Source organism: Watersipora subatra, chromosome 7 (genome assembly GCF_963576615.1).
Source record: "Watersipora subatra chromosome 7, tzWatSuba1.1, whole genome shotgun sequence".
NCBI lineage: Eukaryota > Metazoa > Bryozoa > Gymnolaemata > Cheilostomatida > Watersiporidae > Watersipora > Watersipora subatra.
The window spans coordinates 6,078,886-6,094,429 of NC_088714.1; the positions used below are offsets into that span (position 1 = coordinate 6,078,886).

The 15,544-nt window shown below is 33.7% G+C and overlaps 1 protein-coding gene across 1 annotated transcript in view; it reads right to left on the reverse strand.

Annotated features, from left to right (window-relative positions):
• The window catches only part of LOC137400088 (1-phosphatidylinositol 4,5-bisphosphate phosphodiesterase beta-4-like), an 80,677-nt gene extending 68,955 nt beyond the window's left edge, over positions 1 to 11,722 (reverse strand). The window contains exons 1-2 of the mRNA XM_068086396.1: positions 11,617 to 11,722; positions 8,319 to 8,401 (exon numbers count right to left, since the gene is read on the reverse strand). The gene's annotated coding sequence lies outside the window, so the exon portion shown is untranslated. The remainder of the gene's footprint in view (positions 1 to 8,318; positions 8,402 to 11,616) is intronic.
• Positions 11,723 to 15,544: the final 3,822 nt, after the last annotated feature.

Consider the following 15,544-nt stretch of genomic DNA (forward strand, 5'->3'; position numbering starts at 1 on the left):
GCATTATTATAGGTATACTAGTAATATATAATATATAACACTAGTATACTTGTAGCATTATTATAGGTACTAGTAATATATAATATATAACACTAGTATACTTGTAGCATTATTATAGGTACTAGTAATATATAATATATAACACTAGTATACTTGTAGCATTATTATAGGTACTAGTAATATATAATATATATTACTAGTATACTTGTAGCATTATTATAGGTACTAGTAATATATAATATATAACACTAGTATACTTGTAGCATTACTATAGGTACTAGTAATATATAATATATATTACTAGTATACTTGTAGCATTGTTATAGGTACTAGTAATATATAATATATAACACTAGTATACTTGTAGCATTATTATAGGTACTAGTAATATATAATATATAACACTAGTATACTTGTAGCATTATTATAGGTACTAGTAATATATAATATATAACACTAGTATACTTGTAGCATTATTATAGGTACTAGTAATATATAATATATATTACTAGTATACTTGTAGCATTATTATAGGTACTAGTAATATATAATATATATTACTAGTATACTTGTAGCATTATTATAGGTACTAGTAATATATAATATATAACACTAGTATACTTGTAGCATTATTATAGGTACTAGTAATATATAATATATAACACTAGTATACTTGTAGCATTATTATAGGTACTAGTAATATATAATATATATTACTAGTATACTTGTAGCATTATTATAGGTACTAGTAATATATAATATATAACACTAGTATACTTGTAGCATTATTATAGGTACTAGTAATATATAATATATATTACTAGTATACTTGTAGCATTATTATAGGTACTAGTAATATATAATATATATTACTAGTATACTTGTAGCATTATTATAGGTACTAGTAATATATAATATATAACACTAGTATACTTGTAGCATTATTATAGGTACTAGTAATATATAATATATATTACTAGTATACTTGTAGCATTATTATAGGTACTAGTAATATATAATATATATTACTAGTATACTTGTAGCATTATTATAGGTACTAGTAATATATAATATATAACACTAGTATACTTGTAGCATTATTATAGGTACTAGTAATATATAATATATATTACTAGTATACTTGTAGCATTATTATAGGTACTAGTAATATATAATATATAACACTAGTATACTTGTAGCATTATTATAGGTACTAGTAATATATAATATATATTACTAGTATACTTGTAGCATTATTATAGGTACTAGTAATATATAATATATAACACTAGTATACTTGTAGCATTATTATAGGTACTAGTAATATATAATATATATTACTAGTATACTTGTAGCATTATTATAGGTACTAGTAATATATAATATATAACACTAGTATACTTGTAGCATTATTATAGGTACTAGTAATATATAATATATAACACTAGTATACTTGTAGCATTATTATAGGTACTAGTAATATATAATATATAACACTAGTATACTTGTAGCATTATTATAGGTACTAGTAATATATAATATATATTACTAGTATACTTGTAGCATTATTATAGGTACTAGTAATATATAATATATAACACTAGTATACTTGTAGCATTATTATAGGTACTAGTAATATATAATATATATATTACTAGTACCTATAATAATGTAATTTTTTGTCTTGAACTAACTGCCAACTCATACATGAGATCAGAGCATATATGAGTAAAAACAGCTAAAAAACTAACATCACCTTATTAATTAGACAACCCTGATTGGTTGGTAGAAAAAATACCAACTTACTATTTTCTAAAAAATGAATTCTTTTGACAACATAAAATTGGGGCAAATAAGAATTCTTACGAATAAGAATATGTCTCAACATAAGAATTCTTACGAATAAGAATATGTCTCAACATAAGAATATGTCTCAACGTAAGAATATGTCTAAACATAAAAATATGTCTCAACATAGGAATATGTCTCAACGTAAGAATATGTCTCAACATAAAAATATGTCTCAACGTAAGAATATGTCTCAACGTAAGAATATGTCTCAACATAAGAATATGTCCCAACATAAAAATTAATTTCGGTCAGATGATGTCTGAATATTATTAAAATATTAGATTTGTAAATAAAAGTTGTAAAGCTGATAGAAATAAGTAATAAGATATAACAATAACAACAAAGGTAGAAAGTAAATTAATTTATTAAACCATATTTGATGTGAGCTAGAGTAAGTTATGCCAGGTATTTCTATTATCGCTCAGCATGCATTTCCTTTCAAATGTCTCTGAAGTAGAGTAATGATATAAACTTCTTTTTACTGATTATTGCTTTATTAATTTAAATTTTATGTATAATTTGGGTTTTTACTTTTTTGTTTCTTTTGAATGCTACAAATAATTAGCCTGCTTAGAGTAATTATCAATATTTTTAGGCTTTGAGGCAAATTAAATAAAAATAATAGTCTTTTTCAGAAAAATATTTGCTCTCACATACATCAGTTTGGACGCACAAAGAAATTACCAGAACAGAATAACTTAGCATATACATATAAATATTTGATTGTAAATTTTACCAAATACTTTAAAGTTCAAAATAGAATTGTTCAATAGACAATATCACAGCATTACCACGAGAGCCTCAGTTAAAAAATTGTATGTTTATCTCTATCTAAACTGCTATTGTGAGTAGAGTAAGTACAGCATATTATTGGCTTAGGGCAAAGAGTGCGTGCTTATTTAAGCATATTCTAATCTGGTAGGGGTGACACTGGCCTATTATTAATAAAGCGATTAAGGATAGTTATCTGCATTGCCAACTATGATTTGAAAGGAAAAAGACGAGCATTATTGTACAACTCATGTGTGACATGAGTTGTACAGACAATACAGTAGCGGCCTCTTTCATCTTTTGAATTGAGTCAAACTCGAGTTTGGACTTGCCTCCTTCCGTCCGCCTTTATTTTATGGTGAATTCAAATGCTGCCCGTGACACATTTCAACGGCTGCCTATGTAAAACTTCATAGCAGCATGTTTACAACAAAACTCTGAATGAATTTGGAGCTGTATTATAATTCTGGTGTAGCTAAAAATCACAGATTTTGCATGTGCTGTTTTTATAATATATAATATTTAAACAAGTTTATTAAAAACATAACACAAGTAATATTATAAAAATTTGCTGATTTTTGCCTAATAGTGAAAATGTGTATATTCCTAGTAAGGTCATGCCAAAAATTAAGGCGTGAATACAATGCTAACTTTAAATTGGAACTAAGGCTAATTTACTTAATAAATATTAGACTACTTTAAAGAAAGTTTTAGGTAAGCTTTGGACAAAAGAAAACGATGCGTTGATCAGACTATAAAGAACTTTTGCTAAGCCGAGTAGATGGTTGGATAACTGTTTATATGACACTTGGCATTGACCCGGTGAAAGCTCTTCCATGAGTAATGCATACTTTTAAATAAATAAAGCTGTCTATTTAGTAAATATTTTAACAAGATGTATAGACTTTGCTCTTAAGAAACTGTTCATCGCTATCTAATCTACTATTGTATGGATATTATGTTGGCTGTATTGAAAGAGTCAACAGGCGTGCGGAGATGGACTGGAAAACTCTGTGAAGCATAATCCTTACAACGTGTCCTCAGATGGATGCGCTACGCTGATAGTGTGCTCTGATGATCATGCTCTACCATGCTTGCACAATATGGGGTGCATGATGAGCAGAATGAAAACCATTAGTGCACAGAGGTGTGCCATGAGTTATAAATAATTAGAGCTAAGACACTGATCATGATAGTGCTAATGAATATGGTGCGTAGAGCGCATCGCCAATGACTCACTATGTTTTTTATGAAACGATGATGTGGCTTTGGAGTTGTACTCACGTTGAGTTACCGTGCGAAGTGTATAAATGGACATTCGCACGATGCAGATGAACGCGGGGCTTTGCGGAAAAAGATGAGAATTTCTACGCCAAAGGCCAGAGGTCACAGTGGCGCATTCGGAGTTGCTGAATTGAACATAGGAATGACTGCATTGTAGAAAGTGTAGAAAATGGAATAACTTGCGTAACAATCTCTTGCGCATCACTTGCAAGAGTCGCTTCCATCATTCGCAAGCGTGAAACACTTGGTAAGAGTTTGCGAATAAAAAAACTAGCTTGACATGCAAATTTTTGCTGTTATCATCTTTCAACTTGCGGATTACCGTCAATATGGAAACACAGTGATTGTTGATTTTAGCTTCGCTACAGCTACTTTAGTTGACGCCTCGCCTCGACAGGTAATAGGCAAGAAATAGCCTCACTAAGAGATGCAGCCTGGAGATTGAGTGACTAATAGGAAAAAGCCTAATTTGAACAGCCGTTCTGTAAGTGCAAAGGTAAATCTACCGGCAAGAGCAGGAGATACAATTCCAATCCAACAATAACATAGCTATGAAGAAGTTGGTGGTAGACGAAAGTGCACAGACTTGATGACAGGCAGAGTATAAAATAAGTAAGCGTCACAATCCCAAATTCCCCAACTCCCGAAGCACGACAATATACGTCGATGGATCAGTAAATAGTTACAAAAAGGTTTCCAAGAAAATATGAGAACATGTTCACTAGGAATGTCATAGAGTGAAACTACATCTACCTCGCTATCACTTCACATACACGCCCCACCCCTACATCCTCAAGGTAGAGCCCACAACTATACTGAAAAAAGTAGCTCTCTGTGGATGTTCGTAGAACTACATACCTGATGTGGCTAGCCAATGATTTGCTATAAAATAATGAGGTGAGGGAAAGGTTTAGTCTCTAATGTTATTAGTTTAAGTCAAGAAGTATCACTTAATCAATACCAGCTAAGGATAATATTTTAGGGTATTCCGGCAGGTTTGTATTCTGCAAGAATAAAAGCAAATGAATGACTATTTTATTGATTGTGGTCGTATTCATTCATATCATTAGTACAGTATATCCCCAGTGGACGACACAGTAATTAAACGCTCAGCATGAAGATCGACCGAGGAGTACCTACTTGCATTGACTAGCCTAACTGGAGTTTCCCATTAACGCGTTTTTGTTAATCTGGCAGGCGCAGCACAGGAAAACATATCTAAATTGTGTTTTACAAAACCTTTTGCCACAGTGTTGGTTAGCTTAACTCCATTTGTAAAACACATTTACAAATGGGAACTGTAAACAAAGTATTGTTTACATGCCTGTAAGTTATTAAGGTTGACACTGGTGGAGCCCTGAATACATAGCATACAAAGAATACAAAGCCATGCACTACTGTTTACCAATTCATCTTATTCCGAGTATTTACTACTTTTAGGGTGGTGTTCATTCGACTGAAGCCACGTTTGGAGCCTGGGAAAACACTGCATTGTCTAGGATTGGAACCCACAACATCTGTCTTCACCGCCGAACAGGCTACCACCTTCACCAATCATTAGCTTCATCTGTTTTATAATTATTATACACATACTTGCTTTCTGCGCTTTATTGACAGACCTGACTATCTCTCATGGCACACTGGAATGCTAGGGTATTAGTAATAATAATTTTTTTCAATCAAAATCCGACTGTAACAATAGTAGCCACAACTAGAACTGATTACAGCAAATTAGGACTCGGCGCCACCAATGATACATCTCATGCAGGTAAAATCTGTCCAGAGTTTGTAAACTAAGAATCACAAGGAATTGTCTAACATCAGATAGCTAACTAAGAAGGTAAAAAGTACGCCCTCTTATCCCATTCATGACTAGTTACATACGTGTACAACTACTGTAACAGAAGTCACAAATAACAATAACAGTGACATCACATGAATCGCTCAAGGTCAGAATAAGAATACCAAAGGCTTACTACCTTTTACCAATTGGGTCGCGGTCACAGAAACCATGGTTAAGTCGCAAATCACGAAGTTGAGTTATTCGACTTTAAAGTTGCACTAACTGAATTTATAATTTTGGTAAGGATTTTTGTAACACGTGCTTCTGGACCAATCAAAGAGTGATCTTTCTGAATCTGAAGTCAGTTTAGATGATAAATGTCTTAAAACCTCAGAAAAAACCCTTAAAACCGTTGCTATGCTAAACAGGAAGTACTAAAAAATGGTGTCCGAAAAATGTAAACGTTTCTTTTTTGCTGATTTGAAGGATAATTCTGACATTTTGGACACTTATAATGAGTACTTTGGTATTCCAACTGATGCCAAAAGCAGTGTAAGTAAAGGGAATGACCATGATATATTCCTAACCATTCTTATAAGATTTTTACAATATTTAATTATAAGAATAATTATTCGATTTTATAAGATTTGATTATAAGAAAAATTATTAGAATTTGCAAGATCAAAGTATAGAGTGACCGATGATGTGCAATATGTTACTGTTATTATTTGTTTAAACATTTTGTTGATCATACTACGGTTGTGCTCAATATCGCGGCACTGCCAAGCCGTTTTTAATATCTGCAAAATTAGGTAATACATTTTCTTATAGGTATACAGCCATTTCGATGACAACCAGCCAAAATCTGTTTAGATTTTTAAATTCAGCATAATGTTTTTGATATAAAGACAGAAATCTAGATAAATATCACAACCTCTTAATATTGGTTGCTATGACGTTTTGAAATGTAAACAAAACTGTACATCGGTTTTCGTTTCTTAGACTTTAACACCAGTTTTCTCGGAACTATGTTTTCGCACTGATGGTAAACATGCATTCAGTTTATTGGCCATAAAATCTGCTGTATTTAAGCTAGAATCATAAATTTTTTTGCAAAATAACTGTGAGCATTTTCTCCTTCTGTTAATGCAGATAACTTTAAATCTTATATTCCCGACTTGACCATGGTTTCTGTGATCATGACACAATTGGTCTAGATTCTACTCGGTCTAATTTTAACATTTTCTAATCCTTTTCACAACTCTTAGTAGAACCACTCAACATGATAGTGTTGTTGATTTTATTCATCAATCATTCATTCTGTATTGTAATTATGACAACTCTCGTTAGACTCTAGACTTGTGTATAGAACATAAATCGGCAAACTAACAACAGTAAACCATGTTTCACTTCGTTGGCTGGAGTATATAAAAATTCGCTGGAGAACATTATTATGTTTTACCATTATTTTAAGTTTCAACAAACCATTTTTATCATCTCATTTCACAATCAACTACTTAGAGTCTCTTGAATAGCTATAAACCGGGTTGCTCAATTTCTGATACGCATGCAGCTCGCTATAACTCTGACTGGCGTGGGTTTGCAAGACGGTTTTATAACTGAACCTAACACCTTACGGATAAATATTTATTGCTCTTAGAGTGAAAGATAGACAGCGCTGATTTAGTGTTCATAGCAAATTACATTAGATAAGGAAAAGCACTGGTAAAACAAACTATATCAATGTTAGGGAGAACTCTTAAGATCTCTTCAGAATAGCAGAGTCTTGAGGAAAACATGTATAAAAACATGGAATCTCTTAGCACCATTATTATATATATACTCATTAATATGACCGTCTACTTCTAAGCATACTTTTAAAATATGGTAAACTGTCCTACACTCAATCCTGTGTGGTGTCTTTAAAAATGTTGTCCTTAATCAAATATCTAAACTTTAGCGTAAAACCAAAGTTGGATTTAAAATGTGTGACAACTTGGAAAATTACATTAAACATAATTTTGGAATGATTTCCTATAAACTTATTTAGCAGCTCAAACTGTTATTCTTAGCCAAAAGGTACTTCTGCTATTTAATTAAAATCATTGCCTCAAACAGTCTCTGGTTTTCCTAAAAGTTCCAGTCAGACTTTTATCTGCAAAGACCATTTAAGTTTTAGCTAAAACTACAATTCTTAGTTCAAGACCATTTAAGTCTTAGCCAAAACTAATCGTCTTAGTTAGAAAGTATTGACATACCGCTGATGTTATATACACACATCTGCAAACGCAATGACATACTTCTACTGGTAATATATTAAATTTGAGAATGATGACACAGTTAATGACACAATAATGATGACATAATTTTAGATTTGCCTCAATTGGTCTGTCTTTCATGCAATGGTGTCCTCGAATGCTGTAGACTATGTATTTAACTGCAACCAAAGCAGTTTTTCAACTTGAGATCAAAGAAGGGGAAGAATTATATATTGTTTTATTGGGAAATAGCTCTCAATAAAACGATGTTGTCTGTCTGTCCCAAGAGTTTCGCAAAGTATGTAGACTTTACCGATGCCAAACCCCTGTAAATCCTGCCACACACAAAATTGAGTTTTTGAGCAGCTAACCTGTGTTTCGTAACTAGGTTGATATAGCCGATCAGCTCTCAATAACTGTTGAGCGCAGCAGTTGTCCTGATCAGAACTCCAACCTATAATACCAGATTGGCTATTTAAATGCCTTTGAGAGCATCATATTACTACCGCACCTTTCCTATTATTAACAACCTAAAGCACCATTCAGTTCAGAGTCCCTAGTAAATTAACTAAAAGTACGTGTAAAAAGTAATTTATATTACTTGTCTGTTGTGCAGTTCCACAGAGACTCAAATATGTTAATCGATGTTCAAAGAATACCATATATGAATAGAATGTAGGAGTTATCTTCATCCAAGAGTAGACAAACACTAATTTCCTTATAGTTGAGTTTTTTACTAGATTAGCTTTAGAAAAGCCTGCGTGGCTATTAAAAATAGCGATTATCCAAATGAATTATGGGGGTCCTACCACACAAAGCTGTCGTCAGAATAGTCACTTTAAAAATCACTGTCGTCACTTTTAAAATCACTGTCGTCACTTTTAAAATCACTGTCACCTTTTTCAAATTGGTAACCAAAACAACCTCTTTCTTCACATTCGTTATTTTAATACAAATATCTATACTGGTGGCACTGGGTTGCGTTAAAAATCTGAAACTCGCTAGGTTTAAACTTCTGCTAACCAAAAGCATGGCTCAACCAGCGACCTTCACAAACATATTAGTGATGTTTGGGAGCGTTGCTGATTACTCCGCGAAGAGTGACAGCCGTCTTAGGTTTTTAGAGCTATATTTCTTGTACTGAAAATAGACCGAGATTGCCTTTAATAATCACTGTCAGTCACAGACTTGGAAACGGATTTGCTGTCAATGTCGTGGCATTTCATTGCTTTAATTATTTGGCAGTCTATAAATGCTGGGCCAGATGCTTCAAACCAAAACTAGTGAAGTTTCGGTTGACCGTGGTGATTTATGAACAAATAATAAGTTAGTAACGGTACGGCAACACGTAACAAAATTTCCGTTGGTTCTAACCAAAATCACGAAATGATTGAAACACACAGAATTATTCTGCGCTGCTAGAATCGTGCTAGCGAGCACGATCTCAGCAGCTTTTGCAATTAGTATAGTCCAAGAGACGTATAATGACACACAATAGTAAAAGTATAAGTGCAAATCAACATAGTACACACGGTGCAACTGCTTAGATTGCGTTATTGAATGCATTTATTGTTTGGACGCTATAGCTACAATTTGTTTATTTTTTAATTATATTTCCTTTTTAGCAGCAAAAGTTTTGCGGTAGAGAATGTCGACATCTCTAGCGCAAACAAGTCAGTTGCATCGTATTTACTATGATAACTTTCTGTAATAATTTTCTTGTGTGTCGCATTATGTTTTCGGACTACATATATCTTAAAATTTGCTCGAGTCGTGTTCGCCAACTAAAAATAGCGCGACTTAAACAGTTTTATCGTGTGTTCTATGTTGAAATGCTTTCGTATTTTTATTGTGTGTCACTGTACATGTCTTGGACTATACTAATTGCTAAAGCCGCTAGAATCGTGCTCGCTAATAATTTGTTTAATCTGTTAAAAGCGTTCGTCGACGAACTTGGTGGGCATGCACAGCTCAAATAATTCTGTGAATTTTGACCGATTAATTCTGCGTTTTTTGTGATTTCGGCCAGAACTCCGAACCAACGAAAAATTCGTTACGTGCAGCCGTACCTTTAGTAATCTTATTTACGCAATCCTCGTCACCTACATTGGTAAATGGTCGTCTCGTCTGTCACTTTTTAAATATCCCTGTCGTCGGGTCGTCAGAATCGTCACAAAACATGGGAGGACCCCCAATTATAAGATTTTAAAAGAACGACTGCCAGTAAACTGCAGTCTCTAGTCTCCTAAAATATTTTCATACATTAACCCTAAGCAGGTAATTGGTGAATAGCTAATTGCTACCAATGTCTGAATCAAGATGTACACTATCTCGTAATGCCTGTTTAGTGAAGCATAGAATATTTCATAAAGCAGTTAGTAGATTGCCATGGAAGTAAATACTAATACTGCTAAGCAGTCATAAGTCATTGTGTGTAATAAAATGAATCATAAAGCCAAATTAAGTACATCTAAAACATTTAATTTCAAGCAGCAACTATCCAGCGGTGAAATCCAGCAACTATCCAACAGTGAAATCCAGCAATACATACTGTATATAAGATAAGTGTGTAACTATACTGCTAACCACAATAACAATATAGACTGTGATAAAGTTATTGGGAGAAAAGATCACAAAAACGTGCTATGGGCCCACTTTCTACACCATCGCTTTAAGGCCATGTAGAATGTACACAGGCCATTTAGAATGCACATAATTTACATATATTCACATAACTATAGAAAGTTTTTTTTTTAAATAGTTGTTCGCAACATTGCTAACATAAAACAATTGTAATGCCAATTTCGATGTATCCTGTCCTGCATCATAGAAGCTGTGAGGATATTTAAAAAACCACTTCATATATGTCATTATATATCTCATTGTCATTTAAAGAACCACTGATGTAAATCAAATCAAACATTTTCATCAACTCTATGTATTCTTATACAATGGTGTGTTAGTTATTGGCATTCCCAATCATACCTACCAACTCTCACGCATTGGGCGTGAGACTCACGCAATCATCCCAAAGAAAAAATGAAAATGCGTGAGAAATGCGTGAGGTTTTTGCCCCAATTTTATATACACTATCATTGATACATCAATTGCCCCAAAACCAAATCTCACGCATTGCCCCACTCTTAGGTTGGCAGGTCTGTTCCCAATACATGTAAAGACAGTATTTTTCTAACATAATAAATTCACGCATTGATGCCACATAGGGTAAAAGCAGCATAAAAAGTCGTTAGTGAAGTTTACTGTAGCAAATTTTAACTAGTATCAGTTGCTTATTCGTCTAGACAATTTTAGCTTCGAACTTGGAAGGTCTAAGTCTGTTTTAGTACAAAAATATTCTTTATCAAAGGAAATTTTCATCAATAGAAACATGATTTACTATAATCATTGCAACATAGGCATTTCAAAATTACAACAGAAGTAACAAAAAACATGACAAAAATATTGATATATAGTTAGGACGTAACTATCAAAATGCAAAACTAAAAAAACAACAACAGAGTGACGAACCACAAAAGCTAGCCGCTAATGAGACAGCGTAGTTTTGTAGTTTCTAGCAAAAAGTACTACAAAAACAATCCCTTACATGCTCTATAAGCCTAGATTAAATAGTTACAAGTATTATTCCCGTGGAGTGAGCAAAATAACTACCTCTTTAATTTTTCTTAAATTGCAATCGATCAGTTACGACAGTTCGCCCACGACATCTTTTAAGCAATTCCTTTCATGTATACGTATATAAGGCCCCCTTGAGCTCTATTTCTTAGGCAGCAATTCAACATTCTACCTAATAAAATTTTATCGAGGCTATAACAGCCTACACGAATGTATAATCAACTTGGCGCTAAGGTCGAGGTTACGTATCTATTTGTAGATTCTGTCGCTAATACAGGAACGAATGCGATATGCTATACCGAAATCAGGCGTCGCGCACGATCAAGTGCCACATCTAAACTACACAAAATGACAAACTTGTTTGCCTGGGACTTATTGCTTTGCTTTCTGCCTATACGTGCAAAACTTTTTTTTACAATTTAAGAGTAATCACATCATATATTTTTGTAACTTTATATAACTTACCTAACTTCTGATCAAGCTTATAGTTAACATATTTTAACTAGCCTCGCTTCACAGTGGCCACTTAACTTAGAATTTACTGTGTCATGGGTTTAGGGAGAAATTACGTTATACATAATTAATCCGTTTTCACACATACATCATTGTTGATTACACGGTGAATTATATTGTATAAAACTAATACGGGGAACGAATGCGTTATACCGAAATCGGACGACGCGCACGACCAAGCACCACATCCAGTGATGTAGTGCTACCCTAACTCTCCCTAACTAAGTTATGGTTAGAAAGATTGTGTGTGTTTTAAGTATAACTATAGTTAGGGTTACAATTTTTAGACTTAGCCAATTCTCAAGGTATATTATAGCTCTATTTCATTGATTCAAGTACACTAATGCCATTATAGTCGACATTCAGTGGCCTTTCAATATAAAATCAGCATACAGTACAATACAGTGATGTAATGTTCATGTAACATGACAAGATTGTGATCCTAATTGGTTGTCTACAAACAAAGGCTAAGATCAGATTACAGCAAACCAATGGCAGTCAGCATTTGTGCTAAAGGACAAAGGTCAAAGGCATGGTTTTTTATTATTTTCTCAACTTATTTATTACTACAACAGATGTGCTCATTTATCATATCATATACATGGTTTTAAATCCCTGTAGGCTTTGGCGGCCTGGGACCCCACTGGGGGCTTACAGCGCTCCCAGCTGTTCTAACCGCCACTACGTAGCGATGGAGTCGCGTTGCGACTCTTGGTCACCTACATCCACTTATCTCAACTTTACAGTTATGGTTAAAAAAAGGTTAGCACTACATCACTGGCCACATCTACACTAACAAAATATGACAAACTCGTTTGTCTGGGGCTTATTGCTTTGCTTTCTGCGTATACGCACAACAATTTTTTACCATCTAGGGGCTCTAGGTGTAATCATATCTTCTTGTAACTTTTCATAATATACCTAATATCTGATAAAGCTTATTATTAACATGTTTTAACTAACCGCGCTTCATAGTTGCCACTCAACTTACAGTTTACTGTATCATGTGTGTTCAGGGAGAAATTATGTTATACATAAGTAATCTGACTTCAGATATACATGTACATCAGGGTCGAATTTGCTTTGTCATCTTATGCTATTTTGACTATGTTCAGTTTGTGCACTTTTGCTTAGCGTGTGTGAACTAATTTGACTATTACAGGTTCAGGCACCTGAGAAGTGTAGGCAGTACCGATATTTACCAGGAATAGATACTTGTATATTTCATAATTCCAACAATTCAAATACACAACTAACAAAATTTTGAAACAATAATATTAATGGCAAAATATTAAATAGCCAATAAAAGTTACACCTTTTTCGCCAAATTACATCAAGTTTCATGTTCGTCAATGATGCTCTTTGTTTATTATATAACTTGTAATTATTATATACTCAACAAATTGATACTAGGCCTAACTTGGATAGTTAGAATGGTTTTTTTTGCTCTGGGAGAGTATCCTGGTTCGATGAAGACTTTAAAGTCGCTTTTGGGATCGGAAATTAAAAACTTCTAATGTTACTTTCAGCAGAAAACCTACGTATCAGAAAATTACAATTAATAAAAATTACAAGGAGAGATAGTTGAAGAAAAAATTCACAATACCCGAGAAATAGTAAATTAAGTATAAGAATAAAATAGACTAAATAAAATATATATTGCTATATTGGTCAATTGCTAAATATGGATTTCACTGTCTCACTAGATACAAAGGCCTTATATATGAAATATGCAAAAGTATTCGTCGGTAAGGGTATTAAGGCTAGCACTTAATCCTATGATTCATTCTAATTCTGTGATTCATACTGCTCTATCAATAACCATACTGTACTGGCTTTAATTAAAACCGGGAGTTAACCCTTAAACTGGAAATACATAGTTAATTTAGCTAAACTATATGTCTGATTTGTTACTGATTGTCTGGTCCTTTAAGGCCATAGTTTTCATGTCGGAACCACAGAGTTTTTGTGTATGGTAAAGAGTCGAAGGAATGACGTCTTTAGGGTTAATCTCATACTGTTGTTTTTTATCATATCCGCCTGTCCTCTTTTAGTGAACACGTCTGCAAATAGTACCTCGTGAGAATTCAATATTGCGGTTCTTCTCACTTTTGCCCTGTTCTGTATGGCTGTGAGACTCAACAGTCAAGCAAAAGTCATGACAGTCTATAGGTAGGGATAGATAGGGGTAGATAGAAAAGGCCTTGACAGTGAAGAAGAAGGGGCTCCGCAGATGACAGAAAGGGGCCTCAACAGAGGATGGAGAAGAGGCTTTACAGACGGAGGGGAAACGAGACTCCACAAGCAGGAAAAGGAGAGCATCAGCAGGCAGATGGGAAGGAGAACTTCAGCAGGCGGTGGAAAAAGAGAGCTCTGCAGACGCAAGAAAAAGAGTCAGTCATTGGAGCTGTTCTCTTTTATAGTTGTCTATCATATGGGCAGGCTAGCCTGTAAGTTGAGTGTTAGGTGCAATGCTTTATGTCAGATGTGTGAAGCTATTTAGTTTGGTAAGTCTCCAGCTGGTGTACGCGATGTATACATGTATGGTGGAATTCATGACTTCTGGTATCTGGTCGTGTCTGGCAGAGGATGGCAGAGCTGCTTCATGTAATCATTGCCAATGTTTCTTTGGAGGCTCTGTGATTTGCTGAGTAATGCATCTTTCCAATTTGTCTTTGCTTGTACTCTCTGAATATCTTGTAGCGGTTTCTCTAATTTGGGGAATAATGTGCTTCTGGTTGAATTTTTTTATATAGTAGATGTTTTAATGATGAAACAAATTGTGTAAGATGTTCAAATTCTCTTCCGATACTTTCTTTTGCTGGTTGTAACTGCCTTCCCAGAGACAACTTGCAGTTTCGAATGGGTGTCATTTGTTAGATAATTTTATTTGCTGTTATAGACATCGACACCGTAAGACTACAAATTATAATATGAAACATAAAGATAAAATAAAGCAAACAAGAATGCTATATGATAACAAAAATACATATATCAATATGACATCAATTGTTTATAATAATGTTTATAACAACATTTAAAGAATCTTTTAAAAAGTCAAATATTGAATAAAAACATTAATTTATAATGAGTACATACCTCTATCACCTTATCCAGGAGAGAGTTAAAATGTGGTTGAGTAAATATGCATAAGTATGTCCCTATCGGTGAATAGTTAAAACAGTAATAGTAAGTGAACAGAAACAGAAATTCTGTACAACCTCATTCTCTGAGGTCTTAGACTGAAATGCCAAGAAAGATAAAACCTATGCTAAAAACAAAAAGGAAAATGGTGATTCAAAGTATATTGCAATTGTGGGGACACGGTCAGCGGTTTGACAAAGTAATAAACTCTATGTGGCTGTAGTAGCTGTTCCGGTGTAGAAGGCTCACTAATGTTATTGTAATATGGGAGTATATGGCTATTTTAAAAACAAGGTGATTAAAGCAG